The sequence below is a fragment of the Pseudorca crassidens genome, chromosome 6 (genome assembly GCF_039906515.1).
Source record: "Pseudorca crassidens isolate mPseCra1 chromosome 6, mPseCra1.hap1, whole genome shotgun sequence".
Classification (NCBI taxonomy): domain Eukaryota; kingdom Metazoa; phylum Chordata; class Mammalia; order Artiodactyla; family Delphinidae; genus Pseudorca; species Pseudorca crassidens.
The window spans coordinates 47912902-47939104 of NC_090301.1; the positions used below are offsets into that span (position 1 = coordinate 47912902).

General features: G+C 33.6%; 1 long non-coding RNA gene across 1 annotated transcript in view; it reads left to right on the forward strand.

Moving 5' to 3' along the window:
* LOC137226434 (uncharacterized) overlaps window positions 1–26203 on the forward strand; it is a 244151-nt gene that overhangs the window by 93824 nt on the left and 124124 nt on the right. Inside the window, exon 2 of the long non-coding RNA XR_010944352.1 lies at window positions 20418–20481. This is a non-coding gene — a long non-coding RNA (uncharacterized lncRNA). The remainder of the gene's footprint in view (window positions 1–20417; window positions 20482–26203) is intronic.

The window sequence follows — 26203 nt, forward strand, 5'->3', positions numbered from 1 at the left end:
AATTTTATCAGATGAATCTATACAGTTTTAATATAGGTGCTAACATTTCATTCTCATTATTCCTACAAAATGTAATCCTATAAGTCTCAACTATGGGAGATAACTCATAGGGGAACTTCTCTCCATCTACTAACAAGCTGAATTGTTGAAAGCAGGACAATACTGAGAACAGATGTTTTAGTACTCATCCAAAAACTCTGACCATTTAATAGCCATCTGGCCAAAATAATATTTAGAAGTCCCTGAAAACATAAGTATTCTTTCTCTCCAGGTAATGTGGCTGCTAGGATAGAAAATGGGTTATAAATACAATGCAACATCAGTCAACAATAGAGAATCAGGTTAATTTTACTTAAAAAAATATTATGTAATAGCACAGTGGTAAATATCATACAGGATTTACCTTATGGGTGACACTCTATATTACTAAAATTCCTCCATGTTAATACTCAGTGCTGGAGAATTCTGCCTGACTTCAGTGCCATCTGTTTTCAGATAATGTGCTGTAATTGACTGATGGGAACTTTAAAACAGAAAATACAGCTGTTCTACATTTGTCCTCTTTGACCAAAAGTAAAATTATCATATTATACATGTACATAATTACATTTATTTCCACTATAATGTGACCGTGTAGAAGGTAGAGTCTTTAATAACCAGATGACACTTGAGTTTCTGTTTATAGAAATTATGTATTAATACTAGAATATCACATCTCAAACAAAACAGTGGCACAGATTTAAATCCAAAAGCAGTCCAATTTTAGACCAGTCAGGACTACTGGAGACACTAACAACATCTCATACCTGGAACTAATTTGGCAGTAAAAGGAAGGTTCACCTGCCATGCTGGTAATATATGCGGTCAGCTATTCCTGTGCAGCAAGCTGTACATTTAGTTTTATCTGTGTTTGTGTTTAGCATATAATGTGTATAACAATACATGGGAAGTGATTCTCACTGTCCCCATGAGACTGTATAGTACATGACTTTTTCTTTGAAAGAATTTTCCATGAGATACAGGTAATAAAAGATTTAATTCATTTTATTTATTCACTTATCTATATAGTTGTAGTAGTATGATATTTGTATTTTGGAGATCTCCCAAAATGTGCTATAAGTGACTAAATTTGAAATTTCAGCTATTGATTTTTTTGGTTATTTAGATGACAAAATTAGGGCCAATTAAGGGTAATTTCATGGAAATATTTCTCTACCACAGTATACATGTTACTATGAGCAACAAGTATTTCACATATACACGCACACACATACATATACATATATAACAGCAAACCCATACCTAAGGCAATATAAAATGCACTGTCTGCTAGAGAGCATGGGTCATTGTAATTGTTCAAAATAACTAAAACACAAGCAACAAATGGAGAAATGGTCAGAGACAAAGCAAAGATTAGCAAGAAACAATTGAAAAAGTTTCATGAAGCAATAATGAATCTGGATTTTATTGAAAGAGTAATAGAATGCTTTTGGACTATTACAAAGGGAAAGTAACATGATATGCCATATATTTAGATATATTGCTAAAGATAATGTTAACTGGGGATGCAGATGGGAGTAATCAACTCTGGAGGTGATGTCAGTGAGTCAAGTGACAAGCTGAGACTCCACACACAGTTGACATCAATGCAGAACAAAGTTCTTCAAGATGAAATAGTCAGTGCTCTAGTCCTCTTGGTATCAGTGGGATCCAGTGGATATCTGAGGTTCCACAACCAACCAGCATCAGTGAAGCAGAAAGGTGTGGAATGAGGAAGGTCTAGTTGGCACTGTATTTCTTCCACACTGTCTCCTGGTGTCAGCTGGTCCCAAAGGAGACAAAAGCTGCTGCTCCCAACCTGCAACAACAAAACAGTGTGAGCAATCCTTCCACTTCCACCTTCCTTGTTGATGGTGATATTACCCTGCCCCCACAACTAGGAGGCACTGAAATGATATGAGTTAGTGTCCTCTCTCACCAGGAAGGTGTCAGGCTGAACCAAAGGGAGCTGAACTTCCATCTACCCATCTTCAATGAAACAGTATGGGTAAGTGCTCCACTTTTGATGAAGTGGAGTTGGTGGGGTCTAAGGGAAAGCTGAATATACACAACCACCATGCCAGTGTGCTACACCTCACCAGGGAGATGGCCTGCTATAAAAACAAGGTAAATAAGAATCAGAGTGTCATACTATCTAAGATATTGAGGATGAAGTTAAAGTTATTTGTCATACCAAGAATCAGGAAAATGACAGCATGAATGACAAAAGACAATCAATAGATGCCAGTACTGATATGAGTTAGATGTTGGAATTATCTTACAAATATTTTAAAGTAATTATCATAATAATGCTTCAACAAGGAATTAGGGATTTTACAGAAGCAAATTAAAACATAGAAAATCTCTCAAAAGAAATAAAAATTGTATATAAAAATAACCAAATGGAAATAATGAGGCTGAAAAATACAGTAACTGAAATAAAAACTCACTGGTTGGGCTCAATAGCAGAGTGTAGATTACAGAGGACTGAGTCAGTGAATTTAAGGACAAATCAATAGAACGTACCAAATCTGAACAATAGAGAAAATAGGCTGAAAAAATATGAACATCTCACAGAATTTTGAGATAATAATTTTTAAAAAGTTAACCTTTTAATCATCAGATTCCCAAAAGAAAGGACACAGTGTTGAACCAAAAATGTATTTAAAGAAATTATGACTGAAAACTTCTCAAATTTTGGAAATGACATCAACCTAGAGATTTAATAAACTGAACAGACACTAAATATAATACTCAAGGAAATCCACACAAAAATATATCACAATTAAATTTCTGAAAACTGAAGACAAAAAAAAAAGTTTTTGAAATCAACCAGAAAGAAAGGATATGTTACTTATAAGAGAAAACCAATTTGAAATGCATTCAGTTTCTCTTTTGAGACCATAGAAGCCAGAAGTACTCAAAGAAAACACCTATCAACTGTGTAGAACTCTAGAAAACAGTCAAAGGTTTACAGCTGAATCAAGAGAAAGGGAACTTTAGAAAGGTAGAAAAATGTGGTATTTTTTACTTGACCTTGCCCTAATTCCCTCCCCTTCATTGTGGTGGCTTGGAGATGGCACTCTTTGTATCTAATATAGAATCCTGGTCCCTGAAAACAAAGGGATCAGAGCAGAATTTATTATCGAAGAATTAATGTCATTTATTCCATCTGGGGGCTGCCTGAAGGACTGACTCAAGGTGCTTACTTTTGTTTTGCCTAAATCAGAATTCACTCAGTGTAGAAATGTGGTGGGTGTTTCTCAAAAATAGTTTAAAGTAAACAAACAACACAAAAACCTGCAATTTCCTGGATCAGAAGGTTACAGTTGAAGCAAACAATGGAACAACTAAAATCTGGGAAAATAAATCTGGGGAAAGAGTTTCTTTGGAAATTAGAGAATTCAAAAGTGCCCATGTACACTGAGAAATTTGTAAAGTCATGTGCATGCCCTGGGCAGGGCACATACCGAGAAGAAACCTTAGGGGATTTTACCTCTTTGCTAGTCTCAGTGCCATCAGGAAGTAAAAGCTAAGGTAGAGTTGTAAACAGCCTAGCTAAGCATCAAAGGAGTCCCACAGTACAGAGCCAGTCTGCAATGACTGAGAGTTCTCTCTCTCTCTCTCTCTCTCTCTCTCTCTGCATTCTATCATTCAATGAAATATCTGTCAAAACATTAGCTGAACACAAGCTGAAGTAACAGAGAATTCAGAGATTATACATGATAAAGCTCGTACATTTACAGAAATAGTTCTGAAGAGTCACTAAATAAACAGAAATTAATGAAAAGTCTAAGGAAGAGAAAGAATCTACTTTTCATAGGTAACACATTAAAATGTTAAAAATGTCGATTTTTTAGTAAAATATTATAAATCATGTAAAAAAAAACCAAACTGTGGCCCATTTGCAGAGGAAACTTTCAAAAAGTGTCTCTGAGGAAACAAAGATGTTGGATTAGCTAAATACAGACTATAAATTGACTTTTAAGTAGGTTCAAAAAGTTAAAGGAAACCATGGGCAAGAAGTAATGGAAATCAGGAGAATGATGTATAAACTTGAAAATGTCAATAAAGAGATAGAAATTGTAAAAAGGAACAAACTAATTCAGGAGCTTAAAATTACAATAACTGAAATAAAAATTCATTAGAACATCTCAATAGCAGATTTGAGCAGGAAGAAGATAGAATCAATAGAATAAGGTAGGGTTAATGAACTTGAGGATAGATAATTGAAACTATTTCTTCTGAGGAACAGAAAGCCATAAAGAATAAAAAAATTAAACAGAGACTAAAAGACCTGTGGATTATCATGAAGCATACCAACATATGCATAATGGGAATCCTAGGTGTAAAGAAAAAGATAAATGGGGCAGAAAGAATAAATGAAGATATAATAGCTGAAGCTTTCTGAATTTTATAAAGAACATTAATCTACACAATAAAGAAGCTCAAAAAGTCAGAGGAAAATAAACCCAAAGAAATCGACACAAAGACATATTACAATAAGACAAAGAGAAAACCTTTGAAGGAAGCAAGAGAGAAGTGATTCCTTATGTATAGCAGTGTATCTTCAATAGGATTAATAGGAGATTTCTCATTTTAAACCATGGCAACCAGAAGGGAGTGGATGATATTTTTTTTTAAGGTAGAAGAAAAAATTGTCAACCAAGAATTTTATGTTTGACAAAACTATCCTTCAAAAATAAGGAAGAAATTAAGATGCTTCTAGATTAAAAAAAAAAAAAGCTGAAAGTGTTTGGTACTAGTAGACCTGCTCTGCAATAAATGCTAAAAGGAGTCCTTCAGGCTGAAAGAAAAGGATACTAGTCAGTAACTAAAAGCCATACAAAGAAATAAAGAACCAGATTAAAAGTAACTACATAGGTAAATATAAAAGCCAGTATTATTGTTATTTTGGTTTTTAACTTCTCTTTTTATTTCCTGTATTATTCAAAAGGCAAATGCATAAAACAATAATTATAGAATATATATTTATAAGTGTACTATAGAAAGATGTAATTTGTGATTATAACAACATAAAGGGGAGGTGGAACTTTATAGGAGAAAATTTTATGTTATTGAAGCTAAGTAAATATCAATTAAAACAAGATTTTAATAAATTTAGGATATTAATTCCGCTCTCCATGTTCTCTATTAAGAAAATATCTAAACAATAACACCAAAGGAAATGAGAACGGAAGCTAAATTGTACACCACAAAACTCTTAATTAAAGAAGTCACTAATGCAAGTACGGAGGAACAAAAAATTTGAAAGACATGTTGAAAACAAATAGCAAAATGACAGAAATAAATTCTTCCTTTATAGTAATTAATTTAAAGGTAAATAGATTAATCTCTCTAATCAAAAAGCAGAGATTGACAGAATGGATAAAAAAAAATTATCCAAATACATACTGTCTACCAGAGATTGACTTCACATCTAAAGACACAAATAGATAAAAGTGAAAAGATGAAAAAGACATTTTATACAAATAGTAACAAAAAGAGAGCAGGAGTGACTATACTAATATCAGACAAAATGGACTTAAAGTCAAAAACTGTTAAAAGAGACCAAGTCATATATTACATTTTGACAAAAGGGTCAATTCATCAGGAAGATATAACAATTATAAACATATATGCACCAACAACAGAGTCCCAAAATATATCAAGCAAATATCCACAGAATTGAAAAGAGAAGCAGAGTTCTAAAATAATTGTTAGAGTTTTCATTATCACATTTTCAGTTAGGATAGAATATCTAGACAAGCTTAGTAAGGAAATACTGGATTTGAACAACTCTGCATGTTTTCTAGACATGTATAGAACACTTATCCAACAAAAGCAGAATACAAATTCTTTTCAGGTGTATATGGAACATTCTGCAGGTTAGACCGTACTTTAGTCCACAAAACAAGTCTCAATAAATGTAGAAAAATTGAATTCATATAGTCTCTTTTTTGATCACAATAAAATTATTTGAATACATAGTTCTCAAGAAACAATACAAATGACAAACACATGAAATAATGGTCAATATCATCAGTCATTAGAGAAATGCAAATCAAAACTATAAAAGACTACTTCCTACCAACCATGATGGCTATAATTAAAATGAGAGAATAACAAGTGTTGGTGAGGATGTGAAGAATTTGAAACCCTCATATATTGCTGGTAGTGATTTAAAATGGTGCAGCTGCTTTCAAAAATAATTTGGTGGTTCCTTAAAATGTTAACTGTAGTTACTATATCACCCAGTAATATTATTTCTACATGTATACCCAAGGTAAATAGAAACCTATATCCACACAGAAGCTTATGAAGAATGTTCATAACATTATTCGTAATAGCAAAAAAAGTGGAAACAATCCAAATGTTTATCAATTATTGAATGGATAAATAACATGTGACATATCCATACAATGGAATAGTATTTGACCATAGAAAGGAATGACGTAGTGAGTCAAGCCACAATAAGGGTAAACTTTGAAAACATTATGCTTAGTGAAAGAGCCAGTTACTAAAATCTACATATTATATGGTATAATGTATAGAAAATGTTCAGAATAAGCAAATATATAGAGATAGAAAAGAAAATTACTGGTTGCCTAGGCCTGGGGTATAGGGAGGTAAGGAATGAAGAGTGATCGCAAATTAATGTAGTGTTTCTTTGGAGATGATGAAAATGTTCTAAGATTAGATTGAGATGATGTGTGCATAACTCTGTGAATCTAGTAAAACCCTAAATTTTACACTTTAAGTAGATGGATTTTTATGGCATGCGAATTATTCCTCAATACAGCTGTTAAAAAAACAAAAACAACATTAAGAACTAAATTATGAAAATACATTTGACTAATTGTCAATTAAAGTTTTTTCTTTGTGTAGAGTGTGAAAAAGGAATTCTATCTTATAAATGCTGATTAGATGAAAGGGTCTGGAAAAAGAGTTGTTGGAGATAGGGCTGAATTCTTCTGCTTGATGTCCAAAATTTCTGGTGATTGCTTACAACTTTCAAACTCTGAATGTCGTTCATATATTTCAAGTTGCATGATTCACTCATTTGGATTGTCTTGGACTGACCTCATTAATGCTCTCTGCCTTATTGGATGATCACTTGTTCTTGTTGGGTTGTGTGTGTGTGTATGTGTGTGTGTGTGTGTAGAACAGTGATTAGGTCAATGACCTAGTCAGTGATTAGGTCATTTCTCACAGGACCAGTTAACATATCTTCTAACACACTATATAAATTGCTTTGCCTCCCTGGTTCTCAGAAATCCTCTTTTCTCTATCTTATCCACAAATGTATTTACACATAGACTCGATTGTCACTTTATCACTGTGTTTTAGTAATTTTATTAATATATGCCTTGTGTGAGTTTCTTTGTATTTATGCGGTAGATACTGATTGTACTTCTTGGATCTGTGGTTTTATTGTGCTTCACACATTTGGGAAAAAAATGCTGGTCATTATTTCTCTTTTTTTTTTTTTTTTTTGCGGTACGCAGGCCTCTCACTGTTGTGGCCTCTCCCATTGTGGAGCACAGCCTCCGGACGCGCAGGCTCAGCGGCCATGGCACACGGGCCCAGCCGCTCCGCGGCATGTGGGATCCTCCCAGATCGGGGCATGAACCCGTGTCCCCTGTATCGGCAGGCAGACTCTCAACCACTGCGCCACCAGGGAAGCCCCGATCATTATTTCTTTAAATATTTTTCTCTGTCTCCTTGTCTTCTCCCTTTTCTGAGATACCAGTTACATGTATGTTAGATTGCTTGCTAATAGCACAGGTCAATTGGTTCTGGATATTCTTCGCCTTGTGCTTTTGTTTGCTATGTCTTAAATTTAGTGAATTACAGTTTCTAATCCACTGTAACTAAAATAAGTTATTTCCCCTATTTTATCTATTTCACTTTTCATATCTAGAAGTATTATTTATTTATTTTTATTTAATTTCTTTTCACACTAAATAATATGCTTTAACTATATGGACATATTTAAAATAAATGTATTGAAGTCCATTTCTAAGTCTTTTCTAATTCTTTTTAAATTGGAGATTCATTTTATTTTTTCATTTCTCCTAGTGATATATTTCTCTGTTTATTTGAATGTACAATTATTTTTAATAAGATGGTCAGTTTTATTGTTGTATATTTTATATTTTCAAGTGCCATATTATAAGTATTCCTTTAAAGATTGTTGACTTTGTTTTGGGAGTTAATTAACTAATGATTGACAGACTTGATCCTTCTGAGGCTGTTTTTAAGCCTTTTGTTTTTCTGGGGAAACAAAAACTTTTCTTTATTCTAGGGCTAGCTTAATTGTATATTAAGGTATGAATCTTCTGGAATCTCTGTTGAATGCTCTGGGTTTTCAAAAGGACCCTTAAATCTGGTTAGTTGGAACTTCAGTGTCTCCCAGCCCTGTGTGAACTCAGGATTACTCACCTTACTTCTCCAAAGTCATTTCTCAATATTGTGAAATTTCATTCTACATATGCCTATTTGTATTCTGCTAAGGACCCAAAGTGATCCATGTGAAGATTTATTTCATGCTTCCTCTGCATAGCTTCCTTTTCTCCAGTAGTCTGTCCTGCAAGATCTTAGCTTCTCAAAACTCCCATCTTTGTTTTCTCAACTTAGTGAGATAACTCGCTTATCATCACTATAAATAAGTATATATGTACCTATGTATATGTGTTGTGCACACACACACGTACACACACACACACGTGCACACATACACACAAGGGATGTAGACCTCAGCATCTTCCTTTGTTTTGATCCAGGAGTAAAGCTTTTTTTTTTTTTTTAAGAGTAAAGCATTTGACTTCTGTATGTCACAGTTTGTGATTGGGAAGAGGGCTTGTGCTAGACAGCATTTGACATAGCCCCCAGTAGTTCTCACATCCAGGTTTTCCGGCTCCTGTGTAATCCCCTCTTCATGAGTGTGCACTGGGTGTAGACTTGCTTCTAAAAAATAGAATATGACAAAGGTGGTAGAATTTACCTCTATGATTACTCTATCAACATACTTTTTATGTTGCTAGCACTATTTCTTGCTAGCACACACTCTCTCTTGCTGGCACTCTCTCGCCCTTTCATTTGGTCACTCTGATGAAGCTAGGTGTCATGTAAAATAATCTATAAGGAGGCAAGCCTAAGTAGACATTTCTCCAAAGAAGACACACAGATGACCAAGAGGCACAGGAAAATATGTTCAACATTGCTAATTATTAGAGAAATGCAAATCAAAACTACAATGAGATACCACCTCATAGCAGTCAAAATGGCTATCATCAAAAAATCCACAAACAATAAATGCTGGAGAGGGTGTGGAGAGAAAGGAACCCTCCTACATTGTTGGTGGGAATGTAAATTGGTACAGCCACTATGGAGAACAGTATGGAGGTTTCTTTAAAAATTAAAAATAGAGCTACCATATGATCCTGCAATCCCACTCCTGCGCATATATCTGGAGAAAAACATGGTCCGAAAGGATACATGCACCCCAATGTTCATTGCAGCACTGTTTACAATAGCCAAGACGTGGAAGCAACCTAAATGTCCATTGACAGAGGAATGGATAAAGAAGATGTGGCACATATATACAATGGATTATTACTCAGCTATTAAAAAGAATGAAGTAATGCCATTTGCAGCAACATGGACGGACCTAGAGATTGTCATACTGAGTGAAGTCAGTCAGACAGAGAAAGAGAAATATCATTTATAAGCGGAGTCTAAAAGAAATGATACAAATGAACTTACTTACAAAAGAGAAAGAGACTTACAGAGTTAGAGAACGAACTTATGGTTGTGGGGGGGAAGGTGGGGGAAGGGATAGTTAGGGAGTTTGGGATTGACATGTACACACTACTATGTTTAAAATGGATAAACAACAAGGACCTACTGTATAGAACAGGGAACTCGGCTCAATATTATGTAACAACCTAAGTGGGAGAAGAATTTGAAGAATAGATACATGTATATATATAACTGAATCATTTTGCTGTACACCTGAAACTATCACATTATTAATCAACTATACTCCAATGTAAAATAAAAAGTTTTAAAAAAAGAGGCAAGGAATTAGGGGAGGCCTCCAGCAAATGGCTCTTGAAGAACTGAGGCCTCCATTTAAAAGCCTGTGAGAAACTGAATTCTGCCAACTATCTCTGAATGAGTTTGGAAAGAGATCATGCGAACCTTGAGACAACTATGTCTGTGGCCTACATTTTGTGCAGTCTTGTGAGAGATCTTGAAGAAATGGACCCAGCTGTGCTGTGTCTGGATCCTTGACCACAGAAACTATGAGGTAATAAGTGCTTGTTATCTTAAGCTACTAAACTTTGGACTAATGGGTTATGTAGTAAGAGATAGCTAATATAGGACTACACCTTTGTTCCTTGGAATGTGGAATTAATTTGTCTGATTTTATTGTTTCTATGTAGTGTTCTTAATTTTTGGAGAGGGCAATGTGTATGAATACCATTTTTATATCTGCTTTAACTGGAAAACAAGTCTTTTTTTAGTTTCAAATAAGTAGAAAATTATTACTTGCATATCAACAAATGCAAACATTCTTTAGTTAATCACAGTAAAATGTTATGGTATGATGGAATCAAAATTAAAAGTTTCTAAAATTCAATTTTATTTATAAGGACTTAAAATAGCAATAATAGCTACTCTTTCCATGTTTAGTACACATGATATACAAATAAACTATAGAAAACCAATTTTTATAGAAGTATATTTATACCATATCATTGGCCAGACCATTTATCAAAAGAGCAAAGTGTAGAAACAGGAAATATTTCCTTCACAGTATATTAATTTGACTAGAATAATAAATTCTACAAAATATCTTTTTGCATGATAACCATGTCCAGCATTATTGTGATCTTTGTCCTTTCTTTAAAATTAAGAAGCCAAATATGTACCTTATGAGAAGATTTTAATCACAAAGCATTTTTTAAATTAGTTTTTATTGGGATATTTTTGCTTTACTATGTTGTGTTAGCTTCTACTGCACAACAAAATGAATCAGCCATACATATACATATATCCCCTCCCTTTTGGATTTCCCTCTCATTTAGGATACCACAGTGCATTAGGTAGAGTTCCCTTGTGACAAAGCATTTTTTTTTATTATTATGGGGATTTGAAACTGATGCTTGCCTTGGTTAAATTATCAACAGCTCTATATTTACATTTAGCGGATACATAATTATTTAAGCGTTATTAACAATTAAACACAGAAGGTGTTTTTCAGAATTATTCATTTTATCCAAACCTTTCCTTTTGCTCTTCATAGAATTTTTTATGAAACTGCCTTTGGCTACATAGGAAACAGGAAGAATTGACATTTTAACAATTAGAAGTATTCAAATATTTGATGAGATTAGTATTTTATTAACTAGAAAGTTTTAAATTCTACATAACATTTTCAAATATATTTTTGCTAACTTTACAATGTATATATTAAACCATTTCCTTTTCAGAGAAGTGGCTAAAACCTATAGTCAAAAAGGAAGTTATTAAGATTTATATGTGAGTGTTAAGGAATTAAAAGGCTCTGTCGCTATAGCAAATGCTTTAGAAATTTGCTTTAAGCATAGAGTTTATCAAGAGTCTCTTTTTATTAAAAAATAGATTTCCTGTTGGATATAGAATCCCATAGTTCTCATCCAGACTCTTGGCAGCACTTTACTTTTAATAAAGAAAAAAAAAAGATCTTCAATCTGGGATTTTTATTGCACTTGATTAAACTTCTTTAATAAAACTTAAAAGACATTAAAATTGTGCATAAGTAATATTAAAACTCACTAAGGCACAAACATACATGAGAAAAGAAATGAAATAATCTTGTTGAAACAAATTACTGATATGCAATTTCAATGAGGATCTAGAGAATCTTTGAAAAGCTTATAAATTTTAACATTTGTTTGCTATTGACAAATTTATTCTTATGAACTTAAAATGCAATTGTACATTTAATCTCAATTATTTAGAAATGATTGTGTCTAGGTGTTAGTGCGGTAACTGCTCTCAGGCTGTCACATAAAGTAGATTAAAAAGAACATCAGGGGAATTCCCTGGCAGTCCAGTGGTTAGGACTCTGCACTCTCACTGCCGAGGGCCTGGGGTTCAATCCCTGGTCAGGGAGCTAAGATCCCACAAGCTGCACAATGTGGCCAAAAAATAAATAAATAAATACTATCAGTTTACAATAAAGAGTACCTATTTTTACAAGATGCAGTCTTTTTGTAAAAGAATGTTTATGGAGCTTTATTTGAAAAGTTTAAGGTAAATTTAAAACTTTAAAATTTTAAGATAAAAATTCAAATTTTTGTAACAAATGAACTAAGAAAATAACAACTCTTGGACTTTTAATATCAGGATGTCAGGATTATGATGTAGACATTTGAAATGTACACACATACCATCCTGAAGTGGCTCCCAATGGCCAAATCTGGAACAATTTGCACTCTGTAATAAATAAATAATGAAAAATAATGGATTATAATCTAACCCATAGAATCATATAAATATCTATGTAATGATCTAAATAGTGTAAATAATTGAATAAATAAATGGGGAAGATAGACAAACTTTTCCTAAAACTAGAATTACACTTAATACATGGAAAAGAGAAACAAATGCATAAAGAATGAAGGAAATAGAAAAACCACTATGGCATATATTGGAATAGTAATGGCTTCAGAAAAAATAAATCATCAGTAGATGAGGAAAGTAGTGTGTGGAAGTATCATGAGGAACAGGATACTTATTTTGTCCCATAATATCTCAAAAAATACTTAGCAATTACAAAAGGCTCTGGCAGATTTATGGATCCTGGGATAAATGGGAGGCTGAGAGATAGGACTAGGAGTAAAGTACTGAGTCAGAATGGGGAAAAGTGTCCAAGTCTTCTCTCTCTTCTTCTTGATAAGGAGATCTTGGCAGAGGTACCTGAAAGAAGACAAGGCCTCAGATAAAGAGACTTAAGAATGAAGCTGCCAAGGCTAGGAATGCAAATATGTGAAAAGCATAACTGGCCAGAGATGCCTGAGACCTTGACTATAACTCTCTTCAGATACTGCAGTGCGCTGACTGTGCGCTTAGTCTGGTGTGTGGAGGGCAGCTTTTCCCTGAGCCCTGGTAAAGCCTTTGTAATTGTCTATAGACAGGCCTGAAAAATTGCAAATAGGTTTTTAACCAGAAGATGGACTGCTCACCTAGGAATAGAAGTACTTGCATGTAGAGTAGGGAAAGCATTTTCAATATTTCACTGTTACTTATGCTATCAGATGTAGATTTTTGTAGGTGATCTTTTTCAAATTGAGAAAATTCCCCTCTGTTCCTAGTTTACTATAAGTTTTTACCATGAATGGTGTATAATTTTGCCAAATACATTTTCTTTTTCAATTGCAATGATCAAATTATTTTTCCTTTATTTTGGTAATATGGTTAATTATAATACATTGATTTATAGCTGAGCACCAAATATCCTTGCATTCTTGTATAAACTTTTGGTTCATGATGTATGCTATGTTTTATATATTTTTCTATTCACTTGCTAATATTTGGTTAGTGATTTTTGCATCACTGTTCATGGGGAATACTTGGTCCATAATTTTCTCTTCTAGTAATGTCTTTAATTAGATTTGGACAGAGTGAGACTGTCCTTATAAATAATTTGAGAATTGTTCTTTCTTATTCTACTTTATAAAATAATTTTTATTGATTTGGTATTTGTTTTTCATTAGGTGTTATAAAATATTCACAGGTGAATTCCTCAAGTCTTGGAATTTACTTTTTGGGAGATTTTCATTTACAAATCTAATTTCTCTACTAGATAATAGGCTATTAAGATCTATTTGTTCTTGTGGCATATTTCATAACATTTGTCTTTTAAGTCATTTGCCATTTTATCTAAGTTGTCAAATATGTTACAATAAAGTTTATACACACACACCTTTTTCTTTATAATATCTGTACAGTCTGTACTAATATAGCATTTCTTTTCCTTTTCTTATCCATATAATGCATAGTAGTGACCCCTTTTTCATTTCTAATTTGGGTAATTTGTGTTCTCTCTCCCTCTCTTTGGGATCAATCTACCTACAGATTTAAAAAAAAAAAAACTTCACTGTGGTAAGAACACTTAAAATGAGATCTATCGGGCTTCCCTGGTGGCTCAGTGGTTGAGAGTCCGCCTGCCGATGCACGGGACACGGGTTCGTACCCCGGTCCAGGAAGATCCCACATGCCGCGGAGCGGCTGGGCCCGTGAGCCATGGCCGCTGAGCCTGCGCGTCCAGAGCCTGTGCTCCGCAACAGGAGAAGCCACAACAGTGAGAGGCCTGCGTACTGCAAACAAAAAAATGAGATCTATCCTCTTAGCAAATGTTCTAAGTGTATAATATAGCATTGTTAATTATAGACACAATTTGTAGAGCAGATGTCTAGAATTTATTGATCTTGCATGATTGAAACTTTATGTCCACTGATTGGCAGTTTCTCCTTCCACATACCCAATTCCTGATATCCACTGTTTTACTCTAATTCTATGAGTTTGACTATTTTAGATACTTCATATAAGTAGAACCATGCAGTATTTGTTCTGTGACAGACTTATTCTATTTAGCCTAATGTGTTCCAGGTTCATCCATGTTATTGCGTATTGCAGGATTTCCTTCTTTTTTAGCATGGAATAATATTCCAGCGTATGTATATATCTCATTTTCTTTACCTGTTTGTGTGTTCATGGACAGTAAGGTTGTTTCCATTTCTTGACTGTTGTGAATAGTGTTGTAATGAACACTGAAGTACTGGTATTTCTTCAAGGTGCTAATTTCAGTTCTTCCTGAATAAATACTCAGAAATGAGATTGCTCAATCATGTGATACTTATATTTTTATTTTCGGTGAGCCTCCATACTGTCTTTCACAGTGGCTGCATCATTTTACATTGCTACTAACAGGGTGAAAGGGTCCCAATTTCTCCACATTCTCTCAAACACTTGTTATTTTTGTTGTTGATGTTGTTTTTCTTTCTGTTTTTGTTATTTTGATAATGGCTTTCCTAACAAGTTTGAGGTGGTATCTCATTGAGGTTTTGATTTGCATATCCCTACTGATTAGTGACATTTAACATCTTTGAAAATACCTATTGGAATATCTTCTTAGAATAAGACATTCCTATTCATGTTTTAGTCTATTTTTTAGCTGGGTTATTAATTATTTTGCTGTTGAGTTATAGGAGTTCCTTATGTATTTTGGATATTAACCCCTTGTCAGATATGTGGCAAATATTTTCTGTCATTTCATAGGTTCCCTTTTCACTCTGTTTATTATTTCCTTTTCTGTGCAGAACTTTTTAGTTTGATCTAGTCCCATTTGTCTATTTTCACTTTTGTTGGCTGTGTTTTTGGTGTCATCTCAATGAAATTATCCAAGTCCGATGTCATGACGCTTTTCCTCTATGTTTTCTTCTAGGAGTTTACAGCTTCAGGTCTTATTTTTAAGTCTTTAATCTATTTTCAGCTGATTTTTCTCTATGGTGTAAAATATGGGTCCAAATTCATTCTTTCGCATGTGGCTATCCAGTTTTCCCAACAACATTTGTTGAAAAGACTGTCTTCCCCATTGTGCATTCTTGGCACCCTTGTAGAAGATCATTTGACCTTATGGGTAAGGATTTATTTCTGGCTTCTCTATTCTATTCCATTGCTCTATGTGTCTGCCTTTATGCCAAAACTATAATGTTTTATTTACTATTGCTTTGCAGTATATTTGGTCAGGAAGTGTGAGGTCTCCAACTTTGTTCCTTCTAAAGATTATTTTGGCTATTTGGGTTATTGTGTGCTTCCACAAGAATTTTAGAGTTTTTTCTATTTCTGTAAAAATATGCCATTTGGTTTTTGATAGAAATTGCATTGAATCTATAGATCACTTTGAGTAGAATGGACACTTCAGTAGTAATGTCTTCTTTTTTTAAAAAAACTTATTTTGGCTGCATTAGGTCTTCATTGCTGCATGCAGGCTTTAGTTGCATCGAGCAGGGGCTACTCTTTGTTGCAGTGCACTGGTGGCTCATTGCAGTGGCTTCTCTTGTTGCAGAGCACGGGCTCTAGGTGTGCAGGCTTCAGTAGTTGTGGCACACTGGCTCAGTAGTTGTGGCACACGAGCTTTAGAGTGCAGGCTCAGTAGTTGTGGCACATGGGCTTAGTTGCTCCGTGGCATGTGGGATATTCCTGAACCAGGGCTCATACCTGTGTCCCCTGCATTGGCAGGCGGATTCTTAACCACTGTGCCACCAGGGAAGCCCAGTAGTAATGTGTTCTAATCCATGAACATGGGATGTCTTTCCATTTGTGTCTTCTTTTATTTCTTTCATCAATTTTTAATTTTTCAGTTTATAAGTCATTCACCTCCTTAGTTAAGTTTATTACTAAATATTCTGTTCTTTTTGATGCTATTGTAAGGGAATTTTTCCCTTAATTTTCTTTTCACACAGTACATAGTTGGTGTATAGAAATGCAAATAATTTGTGTATGTTGATTTTTTTGTCCTGCCACTTCACTGAATTCATTTATTAGTCTAACAGTTTGTATATGTCTCTGTGTGTGTGTGTGTGTGTGTGTGTGTGTGTGTGTAACCTTTAGGGTTTTCTAAGTATAAGATGAGGTCATCTACAAACAGAAGTAATTTTACTTCTTTCTTTCTGATTGGGATGCTCTTTATTTCTATTTCTTGCCTAATTGCTCTAGCTAGGACTGACAGTACTATGTTGAATAGAAGTGCAAGAGTAGGAACCCTTGCCTTTTGCCTTATCTTAGAAGAAAAGCTTTTAGTTTTTCACTGCTGAGTATGATGTTAGCTGTGGCATTTTCATATATGATCTTTATTATGTTAAGGTTATGTTAATTTATTTTTATTCCTAGTGTTTTGGAATGAAAACGTGTTGAATATTGTCAAATGCTTTTTTTGCATTTATTATGATAATATTTTGATTTTAAACTTGTTCTGTTAATGTGGTGTACCATACTGAGTGATTTAGGTATGCTGAACCTTCCTTTCGTCCCACAGATAATGTTCACTTGATCATGGTGTATGATCCTTTTAATGTCTTATTGAATTTGTTCGTAATATATTGTTGAGGAATTTTGCCTCTATATTTATCTGTAATATTGATTTTTAGTTTTCTTATCTGGTTTGGATATCAGATGAGGGTAACACTGACCTCATAAAATGAGTTTGCAGTTGTTGCCCGCTTATCAATTTTTTGGAAAAGTTTGATAAGGATTGGCATCATTTCTTTTTTAAATGTTTGGTGTAACTCATTAGTGAAGACATCTGGTCCTGGGCTTTTCTTTGTCAGGAGGTTTTTAATTATTGTTTCAATCTTCTTGTTAGTTATAAGTCTGTTCAGACTTTCTCTTTCTTCATGATTCAGTCTTGGTAAGTTGTAGTTTTCTAGAAATTTATGCATTTTTTTCTAGTTTATCCAGTTTCTTGGCAAATAATTGTTCATAGCAATATCTTATGATTCCTTTTACTTCTGTGGCATCAACTATACTGTCTCCTTTTTCATTTCTGATTTTATTTATTTGTGTCCTGTCTCTTTTCTTCCTTTGTTAATCTAGCTAAAGGTTTGTCAATTTTGTTTATTTTCTTCAAAAAACCAACTCCTGTGCTTCCCTGGTGGTGCAGTGGTTAAGAATCTGCCTGTCGGGGCTTCCCTGGTGGCACAGTGGTTGAGAGTCTGCCTGCTGATGCAGGGGACATGGGTTCGTGCCCTGGTCCGGGAAGATCCCACATGCCGTGGAGCAACTAAGCCCATGTGCCACAACTACTGAGCCTGAGCTCTACAGCCCATGAGCCACAACTACTGAGCCTCCATGCTGCAACTACTGAAGCCCACATGCCTAGAGGCCATGCTCCACAACAAGAGAAACCACCACAATGAGAAGCCTGTGCACCACAATGAAGAGTAGCCCCCACTCATGGCAACTAGAGAAAGTCCGTGTGCAGCAATGAAGACCCAACGCAGCCAAAAATAAATAAATAAAATAAATTAATTAATTAAAAAAAACAGAATAGGTTTTAAAAAAAACTCCTAGTTTTAGTGATTTTTCTATTTATTTTGTTTATTTCTGCTCTAATTTTTATTGTTTCCTTTCCTCTGATAATACTTGACTTAGCTTTTCTTTTTGTAGCTCCTTGTGGTGTAAAGTTAGATTGTTTATTAGAGTTTTTTTCTTTTTTAATGTAAGTGTTTATTGCCATACACTTCCCTCTTAGAACTGCTTTTGCTGCATCTCATAAGTTTTGGTGTGTTGTATTTTCATTCATCTGAAGATATTCTCTAATTTGTCTTTTAATTTCTTCTTTGACCTATTATTCGTTCAAACTGTACTATTTAATCTCCAAATATTTATTAATTTTCTAGTTTTCCTTCTGTTGTTGATCTCTACTTTCATTCCATAGCAGTCAGAAAAGATACTTGGTATGACTTAAGTCTTCTTGTTTGTTAAGGCTTGTTTTGTGTCTTAACATGTGAGCTATACTGGATAAGGTTCAATGTGCAACTGAGAAGAACATATATTCTGTTCCTGTTGGGTAGAATGTTCTGTATATGTCTGTTAGATTCATGTGGTCTGTAGTGTTGTTCAAGTTCCCTGTTTGCTGATTTTCTGTCTGATTGATCTGTCCATTATTGAAAATGGGATATTGAAATCCCCTATTATTAATGTACTTCTGTCTGTTCTTTTCTTCAGTTCTGTCAGTATTTGCTTTATATATTTAAGTGTTCTATTGTTGGATGCACATATATTTATAATTATTATATATTACTGTTAAATTGATTTCTTTATCATTATACACTGTTCTTTTTTCTCTTGTGATGATTTTTGGCTTAAAATGTATTTTGTCTCATATCTCGTATAAGTATAGCTGCTTCTGCTCTCTTTTGGCTGCCATTGCATAGAATATATTTTTCTACTCTTTCACTTTCAGCTTGTGTGTGTCCTTAAATATAAAGTGAGGTTTTTTGTTTATTTGTTTGTTTATTTTGTAGACAGCATATATTCATATCTTTGGGTTAAATTTTTACCATTCTTCTAGATTCCCACAGTGGAAGCCTATTTATTTTATTTCAAAACTTTCTTAATGTACACTAAAGCTATAAATTTTCTTCTAAATGCAGCTTAAGATATGTCCCAAAATTTTTAGTAAGTTGTGCTTTCATTGTCATTGAATTTCTACAATTTTCTAATATCCTTTGCAACTTCTTCCTTAACAATTGGTGGTTTAGAATTAAATTGTTTAATTTGCAGATACTCATTGCCTTTATAGGTGCTTTATTGATGTTTATTTCTAATTTAATTACATGCTAATCAAAGAACATATCTATGATATTTCAATCTTTTAAAATAAATTTTGTTTCATTTTATGTCAATTTTATAAGAAATTTGAGAATAAATGTTACTTGTTAAGTCTGGCAAACCTACCGTTAAGAAACATGCATTATATTTCATATGAAAAGCCAATTCCCACCAAGTCTGCCCAGCAAACCTATGTGATGTCTAATGGTTTAGAAGGCTCAAATGTTTCAAGTAGTCAGGAAGGTCAGTTTCTGCCAGGCCAGGAATCTTACACGTTTTGTGAGACATCAAAGAGAGGAATTCAGCCTCATTTATAAGTAGAGCAGGTGAAATCCACTGGAGGTAAATTTCTTAGTTACTTTTCAATTTCCCAAAAAACAAAGAAAACAATAATAACAGCATAATAATGGGAAGATCCCTGGACATTCACAATATATTTATAAAAGCTCCAAAGTGAAGTTAATGGAATGAAGATGAGGAGGCATATATATGTAGTAAAACCTCTTGTTGCACTTATTAAAAACAAGAACAGGCTAACCATAATGAAAGTAGCCTGTCTTTGTGTGATCAAGAATAACCTTTGCAGATTATTTATGATCACAAGAATTACTGTTAGGGAAAAGTTGCCCAAGAATTGGTGATAGACAAGAAGAATTACGGGGTGTTCCTTCGGGGTCTATTGGGTGTGTCTAGCAGGCTCATCTGGGATTATCTGATTCTGTACATGTATGAGTATCTTTGACTTACTCTTTGCTACTACTGATTAGTGCATTTTACGATGCTGTAAGGATAGATATTATCCTGTAGAAAACTGATATTTACAAATAGTTTTTGTGTGAAAGCAAAGAAAATTAATTTTGTCTGGTAGAGATGTTAAGAGTTTCTGGGTTTTGTCCAGTTTAGAAGATTACAACCTCAAACCTATGGTTTTATTTTGTGTGTAAATTAGAAATCTTACTTGAATATTCTTTTCCTCAACCTTTTTATAGGCATAACTTGGAGATATTTCGGGCTCAGTTGCAGACAACCATGATAAAGCAAATTCACAATAAAGTGAGTCACACAATTTTTTTTTGTTTTCCAGTGTATATAAAAGTTATGTTTACACTATAGTCTATTAAGTATGTAATAGCTATGTCTAAAACAAGTACCTACCTTAATTGAAAAATACTGCTAAAAATTGCTAACCATCATCTGAGCCTTTAGTAAGTCATAGTAGTAGCATCAAAGATCACTGATCACAGCTTACCGTACAAATGTAATAATAATAAAAAAGTTTGAAATATTGTTAGAATTACCACTATGTGATACAGACATTAAAAGTGAGCAAATGCTGTTGGAAAAAATGGCTCCAATAAATTTGCTCTAAGCAGGGTTGCTGTAAACTTCAATATGTAAAAAGTGCAGTATTTTCAAAGTGCAGTAAAGCAAAGCACAATAAAATGAGGTATGCCTGTAAATACTTCCATTTATCTAATTCCCTTTGAAGGGGGTTTACTATCCTGCTGGTTCCTTTATACACTAGTTAAGCAAACTTTTTGATGGAGCTTTATACTAAACAAACAAAAAATGTGGTATTTGACAAACAACTGATAGAGAATCCTAAAAGTAATTTTTTTTAAAAAAATAATAGAAAATAGATTTTAGGCAAATGGAAAAAAATAATTTTACTAGATAACAATTAAAGTATCAGAATAAATTACAATACTTTTAAATATAATACAGTTTAAAACTCAAGCTTTTAAAAGGAAAATGATGTTCATAATTTCTATTGTGGATGTATGTTTTTGGATGCTTGTTATTTTCAATTTTTTTCTTTTATGGAGTTTCTAAATTTTCTATTATGAGAATTTATTCTGTACATAGTCAGAGAATATTATTTTACATTGAATATATATGGGAAAATGGACAAAATGAAACAGAATGTAATGGAAAGTCTTTATCTTTGACATTTTTGTCTGTGATGTCATATGTTTATTTAAATAGCAACATAGAAAGGTAATGTAAGTCTATAGATTATAGGACTTACAGAGTAATCTACTATAATTACTATTGATCAGGTCTTTATTGAAATTTTATTGTCATGATGGACAACTTAGAAACCTAAGAGTGAAAACAATTGATTAAAAGTTAGGGGAAATAGCTCTCTGAGGAGACATTATAGTTTGTAGTTTGACATGATGGAATGCTTTAAATAAATACTGCCTTTCATCAACATCACAGCTGTCTATTTTATCCATGTGCTTATACTGAGCCTATTTCACAGATGAAAAGATTGTAGATTGGAGGAGTCTTGTGCTAAAGTCATATAGTAAACGAATCGCCTATTAGTTTCTATCAGCTTCATGAAGGATATTCTCATTCTTTTATAATTTTTATATCCATTATGCCTTTGAATATAATAGAAATACGTTTATATTGACATCTGACTTCAAATGGAAGCTATATTTTCCAAGATTCTGAACCGTTTTGCTGGCCATCAAGTCTCTAATGAAATCAAGGTTATCTTTGGAAAGTCCAGTAAGCACAGCGGCTCCCACCCTCACCTGTCTCTGTCAGCCTAATTTTTGGACAAGAGTGGGTTAGGCTGTGAAACCATTTCAGCTGCTTTGCTTTTGCTGCTAGGAGAGGCTCAATTGATGTAGAGCACTGTCAGTTAAAGTGTGATCTTAGTGACAAGCAAACAGGAGAACTGTAGGCTCCACTAGCCTGAGGTTGTGGTTTTGTTTGGCGAAAGCAGTGGACACGTGGATTTGTTGGGGAATTCAAAAGGGAGCTCTAGGTGTGAGATAGCCATATCTTAGCCAAAATTGACGTTATTCCCATATCCTGAGTTGATGAAAAATTGTGTATATATACAACATAGACTATAGTGGGCCCAAGCTACCAACATGTTCTTGGCCAACAGAGACTGTGTGCTCACACAAAGATGTAAGAAAACCCCATGGGAAATAAAATATCAAGCAGACTTGAGAATGACATGTTGGTCCTTTCTACAACTATATAAAGTGAAATGTTTTTATAATGTTTATAGCTATTGTGAAATTCGGTTGAGAATATTTTGCTTTCCTAAAGGGTTACATTTGGAATAATTATGTATAAAAAAGTTGATCCTTACTAAGAAGATATCTATTTCTCCTGAACTTGAAGTGAAAGTGATGGGTGTGTTAATTATATATAATAAAAATATGTTGAAAATGTATTAAAATAAGCCTAATCCCTACTTAAACATTAGCTTCATTTATTTCACTTTAACTATTTATGTTGAATTTTAAGCAGTTATGGCAGACTGACCTTACCCTTGGTGGACAGTTCAAAAACTGCTGCTCACATGATTTCATTACCTCTGACAAGACAAAATGTCTGTTGTAAATAGTTATACTGTTCATTCATTACATTGTTAAGCATTTAATATAAAGACTATCGATATATCAAACTGTGTCTAGAATTCTCTGGTTTTAAAGAAAAACTGAGACTGGGAGAACCTAACAAGTGCCAAGAATCAGTAGTAAAGTAAATAATCAATTATGGAGGCATGGTTGGATTTCAAGTAACCCAAACATGAAAATAATGCATTTTTCACATTTACATTTGTACTAACTCCTAGTGACTAGGACAGTGTCTTCTCAGATAGATGTTGTCTTTCTGAGGTCTAAATGTAGAAACTTTCACTGCCTCATCGTGTTTATGTGCATAGGTAGAATAGGTGAAACACCTTAAAGGGCTATTCAGTTTTCATTCCTATTACCTAGACATTTTTATCTGGATTTTCTTTAATTAGTTTCATTGTTTTGGTGTTTCAGTATAAAATAGCAATAATAATGCATTTAAAGTGATAAAATAGGAGAACAAAATTAAATACAACAGAAAAACAAGTAGACAGTGAGAAATACTATGACAAATAACCAAATACTTTTTGCCATGCACACATATTGCATAAGTGAAAAATGACTCAGATTACTCTTAATGTGGATCAAATCATAAATTGCCACCGTAAGCAACATCACTTCTAATATTTGTCCAAATCATCATACTGATTTCTCAATTAACTGTAATGAATGTATGCCCTCCTGTGTGGTACACAATTGAGGAACACCAGATGAATATTAACTATGATGTTGATTAGAAAGTAGTAACAGAAGAAGCAGGGCTTGTCAATTTGTCAGCACACTAGTATAACAACCTTTCCTATGTCAAAGCAGATCAAATAATGAAATTTAGGAAGAAGTGCTGTACAGATACCCAAACTGTCAACCATGTGTGCTGTGAGCTAATGAAAAACATGTATGCTTATCTTGATATACTTGGATGAAGAATTGCCAAGAAAAACTACTGTTGCAATTACTCTTCTGTTTATAACAAATCAATTATTGGTAAATAGATAACAAAATGTGGACTGAAAAACTAAGGTAATGAGATAAATGTACTGAGGAATTATTCTAGACTGTAGTTTGAATACAACTATATACTTTTCTGGAAGTGAAAAGCTATGTTTTCTTAATAGGATAACTATAAAAATATTTGAAGAGATTTACAAGTATTTTAGACTTCAATCAGTATACTGCTGGAATGCTTTGACAGGTAGATTTTGTTTGTTTTTAATCAAAGGAAATACGTACATAGTTGGATCTTCAATTATGAATGCCAGAAGCATTTTGCCATATAGCAGAATATGTTGAAGAGACATTATGTTAATCTATCAAGGAAGCCTTAACAGACATATAGTACACATATGTAATGCAAGCAGTAGTCATATTCTAGAGATGTTATGGAATTTGCATGGTATTTTTTCTCATGATAAAATGAAATAGGATGAGGTTACCTGTGGTATCAGCTTTGTATTGGAATAGTTAAGCCTTCCATAATTTGAGTATAATATGAAACTAAACATTGAAAACCAGTATGTAGCTTTTATTTATTACCAAAGATATTACTTTACAATGAGTTTGTGTTGCATTTAATTATCTATGGGTATAGTGTTCCTAAACTCTTAAAAAATAAATTCTAAGTAACACTTAAAAGGATGTTTTTTAAGACCCCATCAATTATTTTTACTCTATTTAAAAAATTTTTCAGTCTATATATTTTTATTCTATTAAATCATCATACTTCTTAAGGATCACAGTCCCTTAATTCTTCTCGAACATACAGTTATAACTATCTCAGCTTGCTGCTTTGTTGAACCTCTGGAACTAGATGTCATCTGTCTCCTAGGTTCAATCCTGTTTCCAATATCAGGTTTACTTCCCTGTAAGCCTAGTAAAGGTCATTTGGACTGTAAGATTTTGCATCTTAGAAACTTTATTCTGTTGTCATACTTGATAATTTATTTGCGAATAGGATTCAAAAGTGAAAATAATTTTTTAGATTTACATGTTATTCAGAGAGCCCTCTCTATGTGAATATGTGTTTCCTCTGGCTATAAGAAACTTGCATATTCTCCATTTAAAATTTTTCTTTGCTCTATTTTCTCTATTCCCTTTTTGAGATAGGTGCTCTATCTTTTAATTCTCTTAAATAGTTTCTGGGCTTTTTTGTCTATTCTGTGAGATTATTTTTGGATTTTATATCAGTCTTTGACTTTTTAATGTAAGTAACAATTAGTAAATATCTAAATTTATTTCAAGTTAATTTTTATAAAATTTGGGGGTTTTTTGGTGGTTGCAATATTTTCTTTAAGATGTCAGATAATTTATTTTAAATTGCCTTCTGTTGCCCAAATATCTCTTTCCTTGATGTTTTTGTTCTTTCTTTTTTTAAAACCACATTCCTTATCTCTTATGTTGTAGGTTTTCTCAGATTTCTGGTGATCTTTCTCTATTTTCCTATAAAAATAAAATGATACCATAAAAAGTTTAGAGTTCTGTGTGTGTATGGGGACTGTTGACCAAAGAACTTGACTTCTTTAAACTGTGGGGGCTGAAGGCTCTGACCTTTAAATTGTGGGATTCCTGCATGCTTCTATGCAGATTCCTTTCCTGATCACTTTCAGTCTTAGGTTTCATAGAGCAAATCATTCCAATATTTTGATAGTAACCCTCAAACTTTGAGTCTAGGGCAAGGTTCAGCACACTGTGAAACACAGGCAAAATCTGGCCAAACACCTGTTTTTGTCTGTTACTGCTTTAATGCTACCATGGCAAAGTTAAGTAGTTGCGGACTGTGTGTATGGCTCACAAAGCCTAAAATATTTATTATTTCGTCTTTTATTTCTGCTACTCCTTGTCTAAAGGAAAAAATGCCTCATTGCTATGTTTTCTATGCTTAGTTTATAAAGGACAAAGATAGTGGGAAGCAATGTTTTACAAATTAGAGATCAAGCTAACTCTCTCTGATCCTATATCTAACTCCCTTCTTTGAGCATCCTTGAGTATCCTTATCCTGAGTCAGGTTTTCAGAGAAGATCGATTCCCTTATTAGTTAGAATTCACTCAAGGTAGTAAGTTTTTCTTGTATTCTACAAGTTCAAGGTTCATCATCTATGACACAAACCACTGGAAGCATAGCATGCATTAGGGCCCCTCTATATTGTCTTGCTGGCTTGGGAGACAAGTAGAACTCATAGGAAAATGCTGATGTTCATGCTGCTTATTGTGCAAAGAGTAATAAAAAGCCGTTTGCCCAAGTCTTGTGTCTTCTGCAAGTATCCACAAAACAATAACAGGTTAACATTAGCTTTTAAGTAGAGTAAAATCTGTGACCTTAACAGTTGTGGTGATGAGAATAGGATGCTGACAGAGAGAGGGCTTTATGGATGAGAAAATACAAAGAACCC